We start from the raw sequence: 19,791 nt of genomic DNA on the forward strand, positions 1-19,791 counted from the left end.
CAGCAGAGCTGCTCCAGCCCTTGGAGCATCTTTGTGGCCTCCTCTGGCCTCACTCCACAGCTCTGTGTCCTTCTCCTGCTGGGGACCCCAGAGCTGGAGGCAGGATTGGAGGTAAGCTGTGAGCAGAACAGAGCCCAGGGGCAGAATCCCCTCTGCTGCCCTGCTGCCCACCCTGCTCTGGCTGCAGCCCAGCACACAGCTGCCTTGGGGCTGCAGGAGGGCACTGCTGGCTCCTGGGGAGCTGCTCAGCACCCAGCACCCCCAAGGCTCTTTCTTCAGGGCTGCTCTCAACCCACTCTGCCCCCAGCCTGGAGTCATGCCTGGGGCTGGTGGGCTGCAGGACCTTGCACTGTGAGTTGTTGAACCTCATGCAGCTCTCACTGACCCATGCTCAAGCTGCAGCACAGCCTGGGCATCCCTCTGTGCCTCATGCCAGTGACAAAAAGTAACAGAAGAGGGTTTTCTTTTCCAGTGGAGAACTTCCCTTTGGCATCAGCACCTGGCCTGTTCAGGTGTTGACTCACCTTATGTACTGGAGGGAGGGAGCAAACAGATGGAGAGATAGAGGGAGGGAGCAGATCTGTGCTGCCAGCATTTGCAAACAGCCTGGAATTCTGCAGGGCCAGGGGGAATGGGCAGCAGTTGGAACAGGTGTGGCTGCTCAGAGAGCTTTCTGCTCAAACCCAGCTGGAGGAGACCCTCCCAGAACAGAACCATCTTGTGCCACACTGCCAGAGCACAGAGCTGTGCCCACTTGCTGAGTGCCCCACGTGCTTTGGAGAGAAGTTTGGGGCAGGAGCTGATTATCACAGAATCACCAAGGTTGGAAGAGGCCTCAAAGACCATCGAGTCCAACCTGTCACCACAGAGCTCATGACTAAACCATGGCTCCAAGTGCCACATCCAATCCCCTCTTGAACACCTCCAGGGTGGAGGTGGTGGAGTCACCATCCCTTGATGATCTTTGAGGTCTCCTCCAGCCTTGGTGATTCTGTGAACCCCTGTCATGCTGTGAGCTGTGGTCCTGGGAGCTAAAGCTTCTCAACTAGCTTTTTAGTGTCTGCTGCCTCCTGATTCTGGAAGTCACAACCTCAGCAGCTTTGCCCTCAGTGGGAGAGCAAACAGTTCTCCCAAGACCTCTGCAAAGGGCCTCAATATCAACTCCCTGCCATCTCATTTTGTTTGAGCTAGGGAGGTGCTGTTTCTGCCCTTGGTGTACTCAAACATGGGGGATTGTTCCTAGCTTTTATTCCAGGTCACAGCCCCACTGAACCACTCAGGCCTGGGAGCAAAGTGTTTGCCTTTCAGCTGCTCTGTGGAGCTCTTGATAAGTAGTGCTCCAGGTCCCACCTGCTCTGGCAGCACAGCCAGTGCCAGCCTGCACAGCTCACAGCAAACCCTGCCCCATGCAGCACCTCGATGATCTCAAAGGTCTTTTTGCAGCCTGGTCTGTTCTATTCTACTCTATCCAGGGATCAGTGCTGGGCCCTGTGCTCTTTAACATCTTTATTGATGATCTGGATGAGGGCATTGAGTCCATCAGCAGTAAATTTGCAGATGACACCAAGCTGGGGGCAGGAGTTGATCTGCTGGAGGGTAGAGAGGCTCTGCAGAGGGACCTGGACAGGCTGGGCAGATGGGCAGAGGCCAAGGGCAGGAGATTGAACACATCCAAGTGCCAGGTGCTGCACATTGGCCACAGCAACCCCAGGCAGAGCTACAGGTCGGGGGCAGAGTGGCTGAGAGCAGCCAGGCAGAGAGGGACCTGGGGGTGCTGGTCGATGGTAGGCTGAACATGAGCCTGCAGTGTGCCCAGGCAGCCAGGAGGGCCAATGGCATCCTGGCCTGCATCAGGAAGAGTGTGGCCAGCAGGAGCAGGGAGGTCATTCTGCCCCTGGACACTGCACTGGTTAGGCCACACCTCGAGTCCTGTGTCCAGTTCTGGGCTCCTCAGTTTAGGAAGGAGGTTGACTTGCTGGAAGGTGTCCAGAGAAGGGCAACAAAGCTGGAGAGGGGCTTGGAACACAGCCCTGTGAGGAGAGGCTGAGGGAGCTGGGGTTGCTCAGCCTGGAGAAGAGGAGACTCAGGGGTGACCTTCTTGCTCTCTACAACTACCTGAAGGGAGGTTGGAGCCAGCTGGGGGTTGGTCTCTTCTCCCAGGCAGCCAGCACCAGAACACGAGGACACAGTCTCAGGCTGTGCCAGCTGAGGTTTAGATTGAATGTTAGGAAGAAGTTCTATACAGAGAGAGTGATTGCCCATGGGAATGGGCTGCCCAGGGAGGTGGTGGAGTCCCCATCAGTGGAGGTGTTCAGGAGGAGACTTGATGGGGTGCTTGGTGCCATGGGTTAGCTGTTTGGGTGGGTTGGATTGATTGATGGGTTGGACACGATGATCTTGAAGGTCTCTTCCAACCTGGTCTGGTCTATTCTATTCTATTCTATTCTATTCTATTTCTATTCTATTCTATTCTGTTCTATTCCATTCCATTCCATTCCATTCTATTCTATTCCATTCCATTCCATTCCATTCCATTCCATTCCATTCCATTCCATTCCATTCCATTCCATTCCATTCCACCCTGCAGGGGAAGCTGTTGTGACACTGCTGTGCCTTTGGGGATAAGGCTCACCACAAAGTGAAAAGGAAGCACAGGAAGACTCCCACAGCACCTGACACAAATAGAACCATAGAAGAGTTGGGGTTGGAAGGGACCTCCAAAGCTCATCCAGTCCAACCCCCCCTCCAGTCAGCAGGGACATCCTCCACTGGATCAGGTTGCTCAGAGCTTTGTTGAGCCTCACTTTGAATATCTCCAGGGCTGGGGCCCCAATCACCTCCCTGGGCAACCTGTGGCAGTGTTGCAGCAGCCTCATGGTGCAGAACTTGTTCCTCACATCCAATCTGCATCTGCTCTGCTCCAATTTCAAGCCATGCCCTTGTTCTCTGGGCTGCTGTCACAGGAGCACCTGGATGGCCAGGTCACAGCTCTGAATTAACTGACCTTGAGCCTAGGCCTGTTGCTATCCCCACAGCATCACTGAGCTCAGAACTGGCTGCAAAGCAGAAGGAGTTCATCCTGATTTTAGCAGCTGAGTGCAGGTCAAACAGGAATGAGCAGCCAGCTCTGAGCAGAGGCAGGGAAAAGGACTCACACAGGAGAAAGAATTTGGACCTGGACATTTTATCTCTTTGATGCTGTAGTTTGCCCAGACCTATTTCCTGCTCTTTCCTTCCTTGCTGACCGTGTCACACTTCACCACATGTGTGTTATGTGCCTGCCTTAGCCTGCAGTTGATCTGCTGTAGCCACCTTGCAAGCTGGTGGATGCCATTGCTGGGCTGCAGGGGAAGACCAAGGAAGGAAAAACCACCAACAGGAGTTAAAGGGTCCCTGCAGAAATGGTCCTTCTCTTGACTCCAATAACTGCAGCCTGAAAATGCTTTCAATCTTTAAATCCAGAGCCTGGCAGCAGAGGCTCTGGACTGGGTAGGATAGGATAGGATAGGATAGGATAGGATAGGATAGGATAGGATAGGATAGGATGCGATGGGATGGGATGGAATAGAATAGAATAGAATAGAATAGAATAGAATAGAATAGAATAGAATAGAATAGAATAGAATAGAATAGAATAGAATAGAATAGAATAGAATAGAATAGAATAGACCAGGTTGGAAAATACTTTTGAGATCCTCCAGTCCAACCTATCACCCAACACCATCTGATCAGCTAAACCATGGCACCAAGCACCCCATCCAGTCTCTTCCTAAGCACTTCCAGTGATGGGGACTCCACCACCTCCCTGGGCAGCACATCCCAATGGCCAATCTCTCTTTCTATGATGAACTTCTTCCTCACCTCCAGCCTAAACCTCCCCTGGCACAGCTTGAGACTGTGTCCTCTTGTTCTGGTGCTACTTGCCTAGGAGAAGAGACCAACTCCCACCTGGCTCCAACCTCCCTTCAGGGAGTTGGAGAGAGCAAGAAGATCTCCCCTGAGCCTCCTCTTCTCCAGGCTAAGCAACCCCAGCTCCCTCAGCCTCTCCTCACAGGGCTGTGCTCCAGACCCCTCCCCAGCTTTCTTGCCCTTCTCTGGACACCTTCCAGCATCTCAACATCTTTCCTAAGTCCTCCCCAGCAGAAGGAAATGCACAGCTTGGATTTTATTCACCACTTAAGCAAGTGCTCACTGATCCCTTGGATGTGTTCTAGGTGGTTCAGGGCAGCTGCTCTCCAAGTGCTCCTTAGGCATCGGTAGCTGTGGGTTGGCTCTTGATAAAGATCTCCTTCCCCTGGAATCCATGAGGCTTCCCACCGGGAAATTCCCACCGGGAAAATCCCACCGGTTTCCGCTGGAGGGCGCCACAGAGCGCCGCAGCCGTTTGCTAAGCGGAGCAGCCAGCAACCGCTGTGGGAAGCCGTGGGAGGGTTATGTGCAGCCCGCAAAGCAGAGTGCCCGGAGGCAGCACCCCCTGAGGACACCCTGCACAGCGCATGAGAGGAGGCTCAGCAGCCTCAAGCACAAGACTAACACCTTGAGAACAACGCCGGGACACTGCAGCAGGAGAGGGGCAGGGCTGTGGGGGTCCTGCCAGAGCTGGAACCCAGGGCTGAGAGGGGCAGGGCTGCAGGGGTCCTACCAGAGCTGGAACCCAGGGCTGAGAGGGGCAGGGCTGCAGGGGTCCTACCAGAGCTGGAACCCAGGGCTGAGAGGGGCAGGGCTGCAGGGGTCCTACCAGGGCTGGAACCCAGGGCTGAGAGGGGCAGGGCTGCAGGGGTCCTACCAGGGCTGGAACCCAGGGCTGAGAGGGGCAGGGCTGCAGGGGTCCTACCAGGGCTGGAACCCAGGGCTGAGAGGGGCAGGGCTGGGGGGGTCCTACCAGGGCTGGAACCCAGGGCTGAGAGGGGCAGGGCTGCAGGGGTCCTACCAGGGCTGGAACCCAGGGCTGAGAGGGGCAGGGCTGTGGGGGTCCTACCAAGGCTGGAACCCAGGGCTGAGAGGGGCAGGGCTGCAGGGGTCCTACCAGGGCTGGAACCCAGGGCTGAGAGGGGCAGGGCTGCAGGGGTCCTACCAGGGCTGGAACCCAGGGCTGAGAGGGGCAGGGCTGCAGGGGTCCTACCAGGGCTGGAACCCAGGGCTGAGAGGGGCAGGGCTGCAGGGGTCCTACCAGGGCTGGAACCCAGGGCTGAGAGGGGCAGGGCTGTGGGGGTCCTACCAAGGCTGGAACCCAGGGCTGAGAGGGGCAGGGCTGCAGGGGTCCTGCCAGAGCTGGAACCCAGGGCTGAGAGGGGCAGGGCTGCAGGGGTCCTACCAAGGCTGGAACCCAGGGCTGAGAGGGGCAGGGCTGGGGGGGTCCTACCAGGGCTGGAACCCAGGGCTGAGAGGGGCAGGGCTGCAGGGGTCCTACCAGGGCTGGAACCCAGGGCTGAGAGGGGCAGGGCTGCAGGGGTCCTACCAGGGCTGGAACCCAGGGCTGAGAGGGACAGGGCTGTGGGGGTCCTATCAAGGCTGGAAGCCAGAACTGTGAGGAAAATGAAGAAAGGATTAGATCCTAACAGCACGGTGGCAGAAAGAGTCTGGACTGGAAGAGAGGATCAGGATGGGATTCATAGATGCATGGAATGGGATGGGTTGGGTTGGGTTTGTTTGGAAGGGATCTTAAAGGTCATCCAGTTCCAACCCCCTGCCATGGGCAGGGACACCTCTCACTAGGACCAGGTGACCCAAGGCCTCATCCAGCCTGGCTTTGAACATCTTCAGGGAGGAGGCATCCACAGCCTCCCTGGGCAACCTGTTCCAGTGTCTCCCCCACCCTCACCCTGAAGAATCTCTTCTAAATCTACCAAATCTACCTCCCCAAGCTGAAAGCCCTGGAGGGTAGATGCTTAACATCTTCAAAGTCACCTGATCCTCCCAAGAGCTTCTCTCCATCAAAGCAATAAGCACCTGTGGAGCAGGCTGCCCAGAGAGCTTGTGGAGTCTCCTTCTCTGGAGGCTTTCAAAACCCACCTGGATGTGTTCTTGGGTGACCTGCCCTGGGTGACCCTGCTGGGGCAGGGGCTTGGACTGGATGATCTCTGGAGGTCCCTTCCAGCCCCTACCATTCTGTGATTCTGAGCCAGGTTTGTTCTGTCAGGGGTGAGGGATTTGGTGTCTGTGGCAGAGGGCTGCCTGGGCATGTGCCTGGCTGTGCCTGAGTGGATCTCTGTGTGTGCATTGGAAACTAAACCAAGACTCATCCTGGGCTGGGATGTCAGGGCTGTGCTGATTGCTTGCTCCCAGCCTTCTGAAAGAGCCTGGAAGTTGTTTCAAGGCATGCCTGGAATCCAAGCAATGGTATCATTGGATGCACACTGACAGGCAGCTCAGCTATGTGGAGCATCTGGGGAGGGCAGAATTAGCACAGATTCCAGTCACATCTCCAGCTCTGCTGCAATTAACCTTTCCTGATCCTTACACATACCAGAGGGCAGGAAGCCTCTGTGGTCCCTCACTGCCAAGGACAGCAGGATCTCATCACCTGTGCCATGGATCATTCCCAAACCTTTTTTACCACTGAATCCAATCCACTGGGAACCTGCCCCCACCACCTCCCCCAAAAGCCCCAGTTTACAAAACCATTTGCCAGGGTCAGGCTGTGACTCCTTGGCCTGTGCTCTTCCATCTCTTCAGCAATGATCTGGACAAGGGGATTGAGGCAGCCTCAGCTGGCAGGTGATGCTCAGTTGGGTAGGAGTCTTGAGCTGCTGGAGGGTTGGAGGCCCTGCAGAGGGACCTGGCCAGGCTGGGTGGATGTGCCAAGGCCAACAGGATGAGGTTCAACAAGGCCAAGGGCTGGGTCCTGCCCTTGGCTCACAACCACCCCAGGAAGGCTCCAGGCTGGGAGCAGAGTGGATGGAAAGTGCCCAAAGGAAAAGGCCCTGGGGGTGCTGGGTGCCTGCAGCTGGAGATGAGCCAGGGGGTGGCCAGGAAGGGCACCAGCAGCCTGGCCTGGAGCAGCAATGGTGTGGGCAGCAGGAGCAGGGCAGGGATTGTGCCCCTGGAATGGGCACTGGGGAGGCCACAGGTTTAAGCTAGGCCTTTAACATTTTTTCACAGATCTTGAACAGAAAGTGGTAAAAGGTAAACAACTCACTGCTGGGTGTGAAAAGGGAAATAAAGAGAATCCTGAACAATCCCTTTGGAGAGATAAGGAACTAAAACTGCTGGTACCAAAACAATCCTCTCCTCTCCTCTCCTCTCCTCTCCTCTCCTCTCCTCTCCTCTCCTCTCCTCTCCTCTCCTCTCCTCTCCTCTCCTCTCCTCTCCTCTCCTCTCCTCTCCTCTCCTCTCCTCTCCTCTCCTCTCCTCTCCTCTCCTCTCCTCTCCTCTCCTCTCCTCTCCTCTCCTCTCCTCTCCTCTCCTCTCCTCTCCTCTCCTCTCCTCTCCTCTCCTCTCCTCTCCTCTCCTCTCCTCTCCTCTCCTCTCCTCTCCTCTCCTCTCCTCTCCTCTCCTCTCCTCTCCTCTCCTCTCCTCTCCTCTCCTCTCCTCTCCTCTCCTCTCCTCTCCTCTCCTCTCCTCTCCTCTCCTCTCCTCTCCTCTCCCCTCCCCTCCCCTCCCCTACCCTCCCCTCCCCTACCCTCCCCTCCCCTACCCTCCCCTCCCCTACCCTCCCCTCCCCTCTCAACTTCTTCTGCTTGCCCTTGGCTGCATTGTTTTGGCTAAGTGGAACTTCTCTGCTCCTCTCTCTTCTCCTTTTTGCCCAGTGGGGTATGGGGGCAGCAGAGGGAGAAGCTGGTAGCTTCCCCTGGTCCTTGGCCAGAGGGCTTCTTGTGCTGTTTATTAATTGTACATCCTGGAGGTTTTGTCCAGACTCATTTCATCCCATTGTAGATTGGAGCTCTGCCTGTACATACAGCTTTCATTGGCTTCCAGCTGGGCTGGACTGGCAGATTTAACACTGGGGGCGGAGGGGGGTGGAATTTCAACCCACCACACGGTGCCTAACTGGAGTTGCTTCACTCAGGTTTCCTACTTACATCCAGCAGGGCTGCAGCAGGAGCAGTGTGGCCAGCAGGAGCAGGGAGGTCATTCTGCCCTGTGCTCAGCACTGGTTAGGCCACACCTGGAGTCCTGTGTCCAGTTCTGGGCTCTTCAGTTTAGGAAAGATGTTGAGATGCTGGAAGGTGTCCAGAGAAGGGCAACAAAGCTGGGGAGGGGTCTGGAGCACAGCCCTGTGAGGAGAGGCTGAGGGAGCTGGGGTTGCTTAGCCTGGAGAAGAGGAGGCTCAGGGGAGACCTTCTTGCTCTCTCCAACTCCCTGAAGGGAGGTTGTAGCCAGGTGGGGCTTGGTCTCTTCTCCCACGCAGGCAGCCAGCACCCGAACAAGAGGACACAGTCTCAAGCTGTGCCAGGGGAGGTTTAGGCTGGATGTTAGGAAGAAGTTCTTCCCAGAGAGAGAGATTGGCCACTGGGATGTGCTGCCCAGGGAGGTGGTGGAGTCACCATCCCTGGAAGTGTTTAAAAAGAGCCTGGATGAGGCACTTGGTGCCATGGTTTATTGATCAGATGGTGTTGGGTGATAGGTTGGACTGGATGATCTCAAAGGTCTTTTCCAGCCTGGTTAATTCTGTACTGTAAGTATTCTGTGAGCTGTGCTCTGCAGAGCTCTCGTTTCCCACCCTTGGTCTCCCCTGCTGAGCCACACCAGGTTTTCCAAGGCATGCAACCAGCGCTGCTGCTGCGGGTTTGCTTTCTGCTGGAGCCTGGAGCCGAGGATGAGTTCCTTCACCGCTAGATGGCAAAAGGGTCCAGAGCCCTCCGCAGTTAACCCTTTGCTCCCTGCAAGCAAGGTTGTTGCTGAGTGAGAGCTCCCTGGCATTTGGTTGGTAACAACATTGGCTGAATAAAACAAACTCGATCCCTGCAGAGCAGGGTTGGTGACTGGACTCAGGGATGCATCCAGCTCTGGGCTCCCCTCTTCAGGTGGGACAGGAATCTGCTGGAAAGAGTCCCATGGAGGGCTCCAAGGCTGCTGAAGGGACTGCAGCACTGCCTGGGGAGGAGAGGCTGAGAGCCCTGGGGGTGCTGAGTGTGGAGAGGAGAAGGCTGAGAGGGATCTGATCAATGTCTCTCAAGAGCTGAGGGCTGGGGGGCAGGAGGGAGGGGACAGGCTCTGCTCAGCTGCAGCCTGGCACAGACCAAGGGGCAAGGGATGGAAAGTGCAGCCCAGGAGCTTGCAGCTCAGCAGGAGGAGGAACTTCTGCCCTGGGAGGCTGCCAGAGGCCTGGAGCAGGCTGCCCAGAGAGGTTGTGGAGTCTCCTTGTGTGGAGCCTTTGCAGCCCTGTCTGGATGTGTTCCTGTGTGCCCTGTGCTGGGTTCTATGGTCCTGCTCTGGCAGGGGGCTGGGACTGGAAGATCTTCAGAGGTTCCTTCCAACCCCTAACATCTTCTGATCCTGTGAGCCTGTGATCTTGAAGGTCTTTTTCCAACCTGAATGATGCTCTGATTGTGTGAGCCTGAGAGCTGTCCCCCAGGAAGGAGAAGCTAGGTCAGGATGCAGAGGACTGGAATTCTTTCTGATTTCCAAGCCTGTGGAATGTTTACCTTCTCAGGTGACTGTGCCCTCTTTGGTGACTAACTGAACCTTTCTCTGATCTCCTAATATTTGTTATTTGTTTTTCTCTTCAGTATAAGTGAGTCCCATCACCCAATGAGACACTGCACTTGCACAAGGTTTACTAAGCAAAGGCTCTGAGGTGTTCCAGAGACACAGGCAGCAAAGATCCACAAGATCCAACCTGAAGGAGTGAAGCCTCCTCTCTTTCAGAAGAGGAAAGCAGCATCAGATGAAAGATAAACCTGGCAACCCCCAACCACACACTGTCCTGAGCACAGGTAAGGGAGGAAGCTCCAACATTCCTGCATTCTCCTTATCTCCCTCCCCTTATCACAGCCCTGTTGCCACCGAGTGAATCTAACCAGCCCCTGCCCCTTAGCCAAGCTCCTCCCTCAGGCATGCAGAACCCGCAGGGGAACTGTGGGCTCCTGGCTCCTGCTTTGAGTTTTTTAAGGGACCCAGGGGAGAAAGGGGCTGGCAGGCAGCTGCAGGTCTGCAGCCAGGGCTGTGCTCCTTGCAGGCAGCTCCTGCTCTCCTTAGCACCCAGCATGGCCAATTCCTCTGCTGCTTTTCAGGTTGGATGTTAGGAAGAAGTTCTATACAGAGAGAGTGATTGCCCATTGGAATGGGCTGCCCGGGGAGGTGGTGGAGTCACCATCATTGGAGGTGTTCAGGAGGAGACTTGATGGGGTGCTTGGTGCCATGGGTTAGCTCTTTGGGTGGGTTGGATTGGTTGATGGGTTGGACACGATGATCTTGAAGGTCTCTTCCAACCTGGTTTGGTTTATTCTAAATAAAGCTTTTAGCATCTCTCTTCCTATCCTGAAAGCTCTTTTCTTGACCCTTCCTCTCAGCTCAGTGACTTGGCAGTTCTCACTTGATCTGGTTTCCTGGGGCCTATATAAGGAGAGGGAGGGGATTCAGACCTACTGAATGGGGACCTCAAGTTGCTCCCTCTGCTTCTTGTGCAACAGAAAAGCACAGGCAGCATGAAGGAAATCCTTGTGGGGGAGAAAGCCTCCTTAAAAATCACCCTGCATTTACTGGGAGTAGGATGAGAGGGCAGGGAAGTAAAGCAGTGCAATGAACTTTTCTGAGGGGATTCTTGCAGCTCAGATGGCTTCCAGGAGAGCTGAGGGAGCTGGGGGTGTGCAGCCTGGAGAGGAGAAGGCTCCAGGGGGTGCTTAGAGCTGAGCTGGCTTCCATTACCTGAAGGGATCCTGCAGGAAGGCTGCAGAGGAACTATTCCTGAGGATGTCTAGAGCCAGGCCAAGGGGGAATGGTATGAAGATGAAGGAGAGTAGAGTCATACTGGAGCTGAGGAAGTTCTTCAGTGTGAGGGGGGTGAGAGCCTGGCCCAGGCTGCCCAGGGGGGCTGTGGATGTCCCCTCCCTGGAGGTGTTTAAGGCCAGGCTGAATGAAGCTTTGAGCAGCCTGGGCTGGTGGGAGGTGTCCCTGGCCATGGGGGGAAGGTTGGAGTAGATGATCTCAGAGGTCCCTTCCAAGCTGAGCCATTCTGTGATCCTATGATTCTGTGATCCTATAAAGGCAGCTGAGCTCTTTATCTGTTTTCAGGCTGTAAATCCTGCCTGGCACTTCCCAGGTAGGACCCAGGGCATCCACCCTTGCCCTGCACACCAGGACAGTCATGATGCCAGCTGCTGGGGAGCATTCCCTTTCTCCTGCTGCCACCACTGTACAGCAGCAACGGTTGTTAAGCATTTAAAAGCTGTTTGAATTCAGACACCAGGACATTAAGGCTTGGGCCAGCAGTGGTAGCCAGCAACCTTTCCCATCCCTTGTGACAGGAAGCAGAGGCTGTTTTCACCTAAGGAAGCTTCCCTGATTGAGAAGCTCACCCTGAGCACACCGGGAGGTGTTTGACAGCAGCACATTAAGCAATGTCCCTGGGTGCAACACACTGAGAGCTGAGCCAGGGCTCTCTGCCACTCATCCCAGATAAGTTGAGCCCTTTAACACCAGGGCCTGCCAGGGGCTTGTTCCCTGCTCTCACTGAGATAAGCTTCCATCCACGCTTCACAGGACACTGCCATCTGCCAAGCTGCTCCCAGAAAAACTGGAGATGTGCAGCATGATTCCAGGCAGGCTCCAGGCTCCCTCAGGCTGCAGCCCCAAATGTGGGGGTCTTGCTAATTAAAAGTCAGGGGTGGGGTCCTTCAGATAGGGGAGTGTTTGTGCATGCCTTACAGGTGTCAAACAGCTGGGGTGGAGATAACTACAGTGCAACAAGAGTGATAGTGTTAGCAGTGCTGGAGTCCACAGTGTGGGCAGTGAGTCAAAGTTCTGTTGTCCTGATGCTGAGCCTCACAGGGGTCAGGGCAGTATAAAGAGGGCTTGGGAGGAGCAGCCTCTCTCTGCACAGCCACCACTGAAATGGGCTCAGACTGATACCTGTGTGCCAACCAGGCAGCTTTGCTGGCTGTGAAGATTCTGCCACACAGCTCTTACCCTCAGCCCCTCAGTTTTCTCTGCCTCTTGTGATGGTTTGGGTTGGTTTTGTTTTCAGCTGCCAGGATAAAGTTCACATTGGTGTGCTGGGTAAAGCTGGAGAGCAGTCAGTGCTTCAGTTTGCTGCTCTGGGATGTCTGTAAGGCTTTTTCAGGTGGGGAAGAGTTCAGCAGCTGCCTGCTGGGGTGAGCTGTTAACAGCATTTGATGGAATCCCTTGGTGGTGCTGGGCACAGGAGTGTTCTGAACACACTAAGCAATGAGAGAGTCACAGAGTGTGAGGGGTTGGAAGGGACCTCTGGAGATATCCAGTCCAACCCCCCTGCCAGAGCAGGGTCACCCAGGGCAGGTCACACAGAGCACATCCAGGTGGGTTTGGAAAGAAGGAGACTCCACAACCTCTCTGGGCAGCCTGCTCCAGGCCTCCAGCACCCTCACAAAGCTTTCCCTTCCGTTCCCCTGTCACCTCCTCTGCTCCAGCTTTCCCCCAGTGCCCCTTGGTCTGTCCTTGGACATCCCTGAGCAGAGCCTGGCTCCAGCCCTGCACATCTTTGTCCCCCACAATGAGGTCAGCCCTCAGGCTCCTCTGCTCCAAGCTCCCTCAGCCTGGTCTCACAGGCAGATGTTCCACTGCCTGCAGCAGCTCTGTGGCTCTGGGATGGACTCTTCAAGAAGTTCTCTGAGGTCCTTCTTGACCTGAGGGGCCCAGAACTGGACACAATATTCCAGATGTGGCCTCACCAAGGCAGAGTAGAGAGGGAAGAGAACCCCTCTGGACCTCCTAACCCTACTCCTTTTAATCCACCCCAGGATGACCTTGGCCTTCTTGGCCAGCAGGGCACAATGCTGGCTCATGGGCACCCTTCTGCCTACCAGGACCCACTTTCATCTGTGCTGCTTTCCAACAGGTCAGACCCCAACCTGTACCAGCCCATGGGGCACTGGACCATTGATTCTTCAACCAAGTTGCAGAAGCAGGGCAAGAGCAAGAGGACCAGAGCATTGCTGGGATTTGTGTTGCAATTGAAGCCAACATGAATGAGACATTCTCCACAATTCCCTTTACAAAGAGGCAGCAAAGACAAAAGTTGGTGTTCAGCTGCATGGCAAACTGAAGTGAGAGGAGCTGCTGGCAGCTCTGCTTTATCCTGGGACATTCCAAGCACTGAGTTACAGAAACTGAAATCCAGCCCGGCTCAATCCTTGAATTCTTAAGCTGTATTGAAAGAGCATTTCCCCCTGGATCCCTCTCTCCTCCTGTTGCATCCAGCTTGCTTTCCCATTTTGATCCCAGCCCTCACATCAAATAAACAGAGCAAATATTAGACATGCTTGTCTAATTTTCCCTCGTGTTGCTGATAAGATTACAAGCTGTTGACTTTGTAATTACCATCTCATGCTGAGACCTCAGCCAGCACTGCCAGAAAATGTTCCCTCTGCTTTAACCACTGAACCACAGAATGCCAGGGGCTGGAAGGGACCTCCAGAGCTCAGCCAGTCCAACCTCCCCTTGCAGAGCAGGATCACCTAGAGCAGGTCACACAGGAACTCATCCAGGTGGGTCTTGAATATCCCCAGAGAGAGAGACTCCACACACCTCCCACACACCCCCAGGTAGGGCTTCCTTGGGAGCCTGTACAGTACTGCAAAGGAAACTGGATAGAATAGAACAGGACAGGATAGGATAGGATAGGATAGGATAGGATAGGATAGGATAGGATAGGATAGGATAGGATAGGATAGGATAGGATAGGATAGGATAGGATAGGATTGAATTGGAGTTTAATTTAATTGAGTTGAATTGAATTGGATTGGATTGGATTGGATTGGATTGGATTGAATTGGATTGAATGGAATTGAATTGAATTGAATTGAATTGAATTGAATTGAATTGAATTGAATTGAATTGAATTGAATTGAATTGAATTGAATTGAATTGAATTGAATTGAATTGAATTGAATTAACCAGGTTGGGAGAGACCTTTGAGATCACTGAGTCCAACCTATCACCCAACACCATCTAATCAACTAAACCATGGCACCAAGCACCCTATCCAGTCTCTGAAACTCCAGACTCTGTCACTCTCAGCTGAAACTCAACTTGTCAATTAAATAATTTCAAGCCATGAATCAAAACCATCAGCAAAAGCTTCTGGGGAGCAGAGGCTGTTTCCTTCCAGCCCATTGCTGAAGAGTAAGGACCTATAGCCCTAAAGAGCAAGGAGAGGCTGTGCTCAGTGTCTGTCCCCAAGAACTGTGTCAGTTTAGGGCTGTGGGAGCATGGAAGTGGAGTTCTCATCAAGGACAGGAATGGCAATTCCTGAAGCAGCCCTCTTGGACACAGCTGACAAGGGAAGAGAAAGCAGCGTGGAGCTTTCTGTGGGGTTTTGTGCAGGGCTCTTGCTTTTGTCAGTGTCACTGAGGCTGCTCGGAGAGCTGCCTGGCGCTTGACACCCACAGGAATACCAAAGCTCCGCGAAATAACTGGGTGATGAGAGGAGGAATCTCAAAAATGTGGAATTAGAACTTTCTCTTGACCTTTTCCTGTGAAACTGCTCTGTGAGGCAAGTGTGATAAGAAGGCTGCAGAGTCAACCTCCCCCCCCCCCTCCCCGGTATTAGTCAGTGTGTGGCTGCCCTGCTGCTCCTTAGCTCTGCAGCGCAGCCACTTCCCAGGCAAAGCCCTCAACGAGGAACTGATTTATTCCTGAGCCTCTCACAGCAGGTTGGGATTGCCAGGCTGGATCAGTGACTTCTGACCTTGGGAGCTGCTAAACAGTTCTCAATGTTTAGTGTTTTCAATTTAAATATCTGTTTCAATTGAGTAGTTTCAATTTCAATCAACCTTTCCATTTCCATCAATATTGTCAAGCCAGTAGCTTCCATTTAAATCTTTTCAAGGTAGTAGTTTCCACTTGCATAAATCTTTCCATTTAAATCAATATTTTGAGTTAAGTCAATATTTTCAATTTAGCATTTCCAATTTCAGTCTTTTCAATTTCAGTCTTTTAATTTCAATCAATATTCAATTTCAATCAATATTTCCATTCAAACCAATAGTTTCCATTTCAATCAATATCTTCAGTTTAAATCACTCTTTCCATTTAAATCAATGTTTCAGTTAAATAAATCTTTTCAATTTAAGTATTTTTAATTTAAATCAATATTCAATTTAAATCAATCTTTCCATTTAAATCAATCTTTCATTTAAATCAATCTTTCAATTTAAATAATCTTTCCATTTAAATCAATATTTCATTTAAATCAATCTTTCCATTTATATCAATCTTTCCATTTAAATCAATATTTCCATTTCAATCAATGTTTTCTATTTAAAACAATCTTTCCATTTCAATCAATCTCTTCCATTTAAATCAATCTTTCCATTTCAATCAATATTTTCAATTTAAATCAATCTTTCCATTTCAATCAATCTTTCCATTTAAATCAATATCTTCAATTTAAATCAATCTTTCCATTTCAATCAATCTTTCCATTTCAATCAATATCTTCAATTTAAATCAATATTTCCATTTAAATCAATATCTTCCATTTAAATCAATCTTTCCATTTCAATCAATATCTTCTATTTCAATCAATCTTTCCATTTCAATCAATATCTTCCATTTAAATCAATATTTCCATTTAAATCAATATCTTCAATTTAAATCAATCTTTCCATTTAAATCAATCTTTCCATTTCAATCAATCTTTCCATTTCAATCAATCTCTTCCATTTAAATCAATCTTTTAATTTAAATTACTCTTTCCATTTAAATCAATATCTTCCATTTAAATCAATCTTTTAATTTAAATTACTCTTTCCATTTAAATCAATATCTTCAATTTAAATCAATCTTTCCATTTAAATCAATCTCTTCCATTTAAATAAATCTTTTCATTTAAATCAATCTTTCCATTTAAATCAATCTTTCCATTTCAATCATTATCTTCCATTTCAATCAATATCTTCCATTTAAATCAACGTTTTCCATTTAACTCAACATTCTCAACGTAGTCTTTTCCATGGAAATGGAGGTTCCACTGAAGTAAATATTTCCATTGGAAGAACTCTTCTCAATTCAGTGCTTTCAAATCAAACCTTTTCAATGTGGTAGCTTCAGTTGAAAGAAATATTTCCCTGCAAATCAAGCTGTTCAGTTTAGCGTTCTCAGTTTAAGCCTTGTCAATTTAAATCTTTTCACTTCACTATTTTCAATTGAAATCAATATTTCCATTTAAACCAATCTTTTCAATTTCACAGTATCACAATATCACCAAGAGACCTCAAAGATCATCGAGTCCAACCTGGCACCACAAACCTCATGACTAAGCCATGGTACCCAGTGCCACGTCCAATCCCCTCTTGAACACCTCCAGGGATGGGGACTCCACCACCTCCCTGGGCAGCACATCCCCATGGCTAATGACTCTCTCTGGGAAGAACTTTCTTCTCACCTCCAGCCTAAACTTCCCCTGGCACAGCTTGAGACTGTGTCCTCTTGTTCTGGTGCTGGCTGCCTGCCTGGGAGAAGAGCCCAACCCCCACCTGGCTACAACCTCCCTTCAGGGAGTTGGAGAGAACAATAAGGTCTCCCCTGAGCCTCCTCCTCTCCAGGCTGTTCCTGCACAGACTCCCCTGAGTGATCCTTGCTCTGGCAGGGGGGCTGGACTGGATGATCTCTGGAGGTCCCTTCCCACCTCTGATGTTCTGTGATTCTGTGAAAGCTGCTGGTGCACAGTGCAGCAGCTCAGGCTCAGAGGGAACTGAGCAGTCCCTGCCCTTGCTCCTGCACAGTGACTTTCCTCCTCCCCGTTTCCTCTTTCTCAGTCACGCTGGCTGCAAGGCATTGCCACATTTCTGCTCCTTCCTTAAATATTATCTTTCCATTTTGCAGTGAGAGCTGAAATCAGGCTGGAGAGCTGCTGGGAACAGCCCATTTATGGGAAGGAACTCCAGAGCAGCCATGGAGCGAGGCACACAGGACTAAGGACTTGGGCAGATGCAGGAATGGGAACTAATTTTAGTTATTCCACTGCAAGCTCATCACACTGTCAGTGTCACACTCCTCTTTATCTGCCATGTCACACCCAACAGCTACCTCATGCTGCAGCTATCTCCTGACAGAGACCATTTGTGGGGCATTTTGGTCATAATTTCGTGCCTGTCTTTTGGAAAACTCCACATCACATGCTGGGAGGGCTGCTGGAGCATCACCCTCCTGCCTCCCTGGCCTGTGCCTGTGGTGTCCTGACCAGAGAGCAGCCTTGAGCTGCACTTACACAGCTCTTGAAAAAGATTTAGGGGTTGCCCAGGCTAAGTTTTCACAGAATCATCACAGAATCAACCAGGTAGGGAAAGACCTTTGAGATCATCATGTCCAACCTGCAGCAAAACTGGAAGTGGGGAGATTCAGATTGGATGGGAGGAAGAAGTTGTTGCCCATGAGGGTGGTGAGAGACTGGCACAGGTTGCCCAGGGAGGTGGTGGAAGCCTCAGCCCGGGAGGTTTTGAAGGCCAGGCTGGATGTGGCTGTGAGCAACCTGCTGTGGTGTGAGGTGTCCCTGGCCATGGCAGGGGGTTGGAACTGGCTGAGCCTTGAGGTCCCTTCCAACCCTGACAGTTCTGTGACAACTAACTGAAAAACTTTCCTTTTATCCACTGAGGACCTCTCCATGCCCAGAGAGCCCAGGACACAGAAGCAAATCACCAGTTGGAAGGGCCCTCAGAGATCATCTCCTCCAAGCCCCCCTGCCATGGGCAGGGACACCTCTCAACTAAACTTGGTTGCCCAAGCCATCATCCAACCTGGCCTTCAGCAGGGAGGGGGCACCCAGAACCTCGCTGGGCAGCCTGTTCCAGAGTCTCACTGTCGCTGTCTCCTGGGAGAAGTTCCACATCTCAGTCTGCCCTGAGTCAGTGAGAGCAACTTGTCCTCTCTTCTGTAAATCAGCCTGAGGAGGGGTGAGGATGCTTCAAAACCACTTCACATTCTTTTTCCCCACTTCCTCTTACCCAGAGGAGCATCACACCCTTTCCATCTCACAGATCATCGACCCTGACACTTCCCGAAGCCCTGCTTCACTTCCCAGCCTTTCAGCACCGAGCTGGCTTCACACATTCCTGCTCCAACCTGTGCTCTTCTGCTGCCTCTTGACAGAAGAAGCCATGGAGGCATCAGCTTGGAGGAAGTTGTGGGGTGCCTGAGATTAGAGTCTATTTTGGAGCCCCACAAGCTTCAGGACTGAGCCTTTTGCCACGTGAGCTGCAGCTGCACAGCCTTGGCTCCTGCTGCAGTGGCTGCACCATGCTCAGGCCCCAGCTGCTTACTGCTGCCTGTAGGAAAGGTCTCCCCTTGGCTGCTGGGCTCTTGTCTCCTCCAGTTCTTACCATGGCAGAAGTGGAGGGTGTCCAACCCCCAGAGTGTCCAATCCCCAGAGCCACCTCCACCAGAAGCCAGCTCTACCAGGGAGGACAAAGCCCTTGCTGAGCAGTGCTGTACAGGGAATCACAGAACCACACAACGGTAGGGGTTGGAAGGGACCTCTGAAGAGCATCCAGTCCAACCTCCCTGCCAGAGCAGGGTCAGCCAGGGCAGGGCACACAGGAACACATCCAGATGGGTCTTGAAAGCTTCCAGAGAAGGAGACTCCACAACCTCTCTGGGCAGCCTGCTGCAGGCCTCCAGCACCCTCACACCAAACAAGTTTCTCCTCATCTTCAGGTGGAACCTCCTGGATACCAGCTGGTACCCATTGTTCCTTGTCTGTCACTGGGCACCACTGAAAAAAACCTGGCAGCCACCCCTCAGATATTGATAGACATTGATCAGATTCCCTCTCAGCCTCCTCTCCTCCAAGCTAATCAGCCCCAGGGCTCTAAGCTTTTCTTCACAGCAGAGGTGTTCCAGTCCTGCAATCCTCCTCATGTGGGATGTTGTTCCCTGGCACTGCCAGGCTCTGTGCACAGGCTTGAGGTTTCTTCAACCACACTTCCCCACTTGTAACTGAACCTTTACTGGGGAAACAAACAGAAGCTTCCCAGGAGTGAGGGCCAAGAGACCTTTCTGTAGCTCTGCCTGCCTGATGCACCACTGAGTGCTGATGAAATGAGGTCACTGCTTATGCTACAGATTTAATAACAATTAAAGAGGGGTGCTGATTAATGTTCCCTCTCCAGCTGCCTCATCCCTGGAGTTCATCTATTTAGCACAGTATCCTTTGAGAGCAATTTCCTTTTAAGGGGCATTTGAAAAGGGCTACAAGAGAGCTGGAGAGGGGCATGGAGTGAGAAGATGTGGGGTGATGGCTTCAGGCTGGAAGAAGGTGGATTGAGACTGATCATTGGGAAGAGGTTCTTCCCCAGGAGGGTGGTGAGGCACTGGAAGAGGTTGCCCAGAGAAGCTGTGGAGGCTCCAAGTCTGGAAGTGTTGCAAGCCAATTTGGATGAGGCCTCGAGCAACCTGGAATCAGAGAGTCATAGACCTGGTCTAGTACAACATGTGCCTGCCCTTGGAAGTGGGATTGGAACTAGATGATCTTTAAGGTCCCTTCCAACCCAAATCCCTCTGTGAGTCTATGTAGGTTGCAGTGCATGGGGGAGGAGGAACCAAACCCAAAGTACAGATGTCCTCATTTCAGTGACATGAAATAAAGCTCCAAGAAAAGGCAAACTGTGTTCAATTCATCACCCTGCAACCTAGGGAGAGAGGAAGTTCTTTGGG

The sequence above is a fragment of the Melanerpes formicivorus genome, unplaced genomic scaffold, assembly GCF_026170545.1.
Source record: "Melanerpes formicivorus ecotype bairdi unplaced genomic scaffold, bMelFor1.0.p_v2 SCAF_34, whole genome shotgun sequence".
NCBI classification, from domain to species: Eukaryota; Metazoa; Chordata; class Aves; order Piciformes; family Picidae; genus Melanerpes; species Melanerpes formicivorus.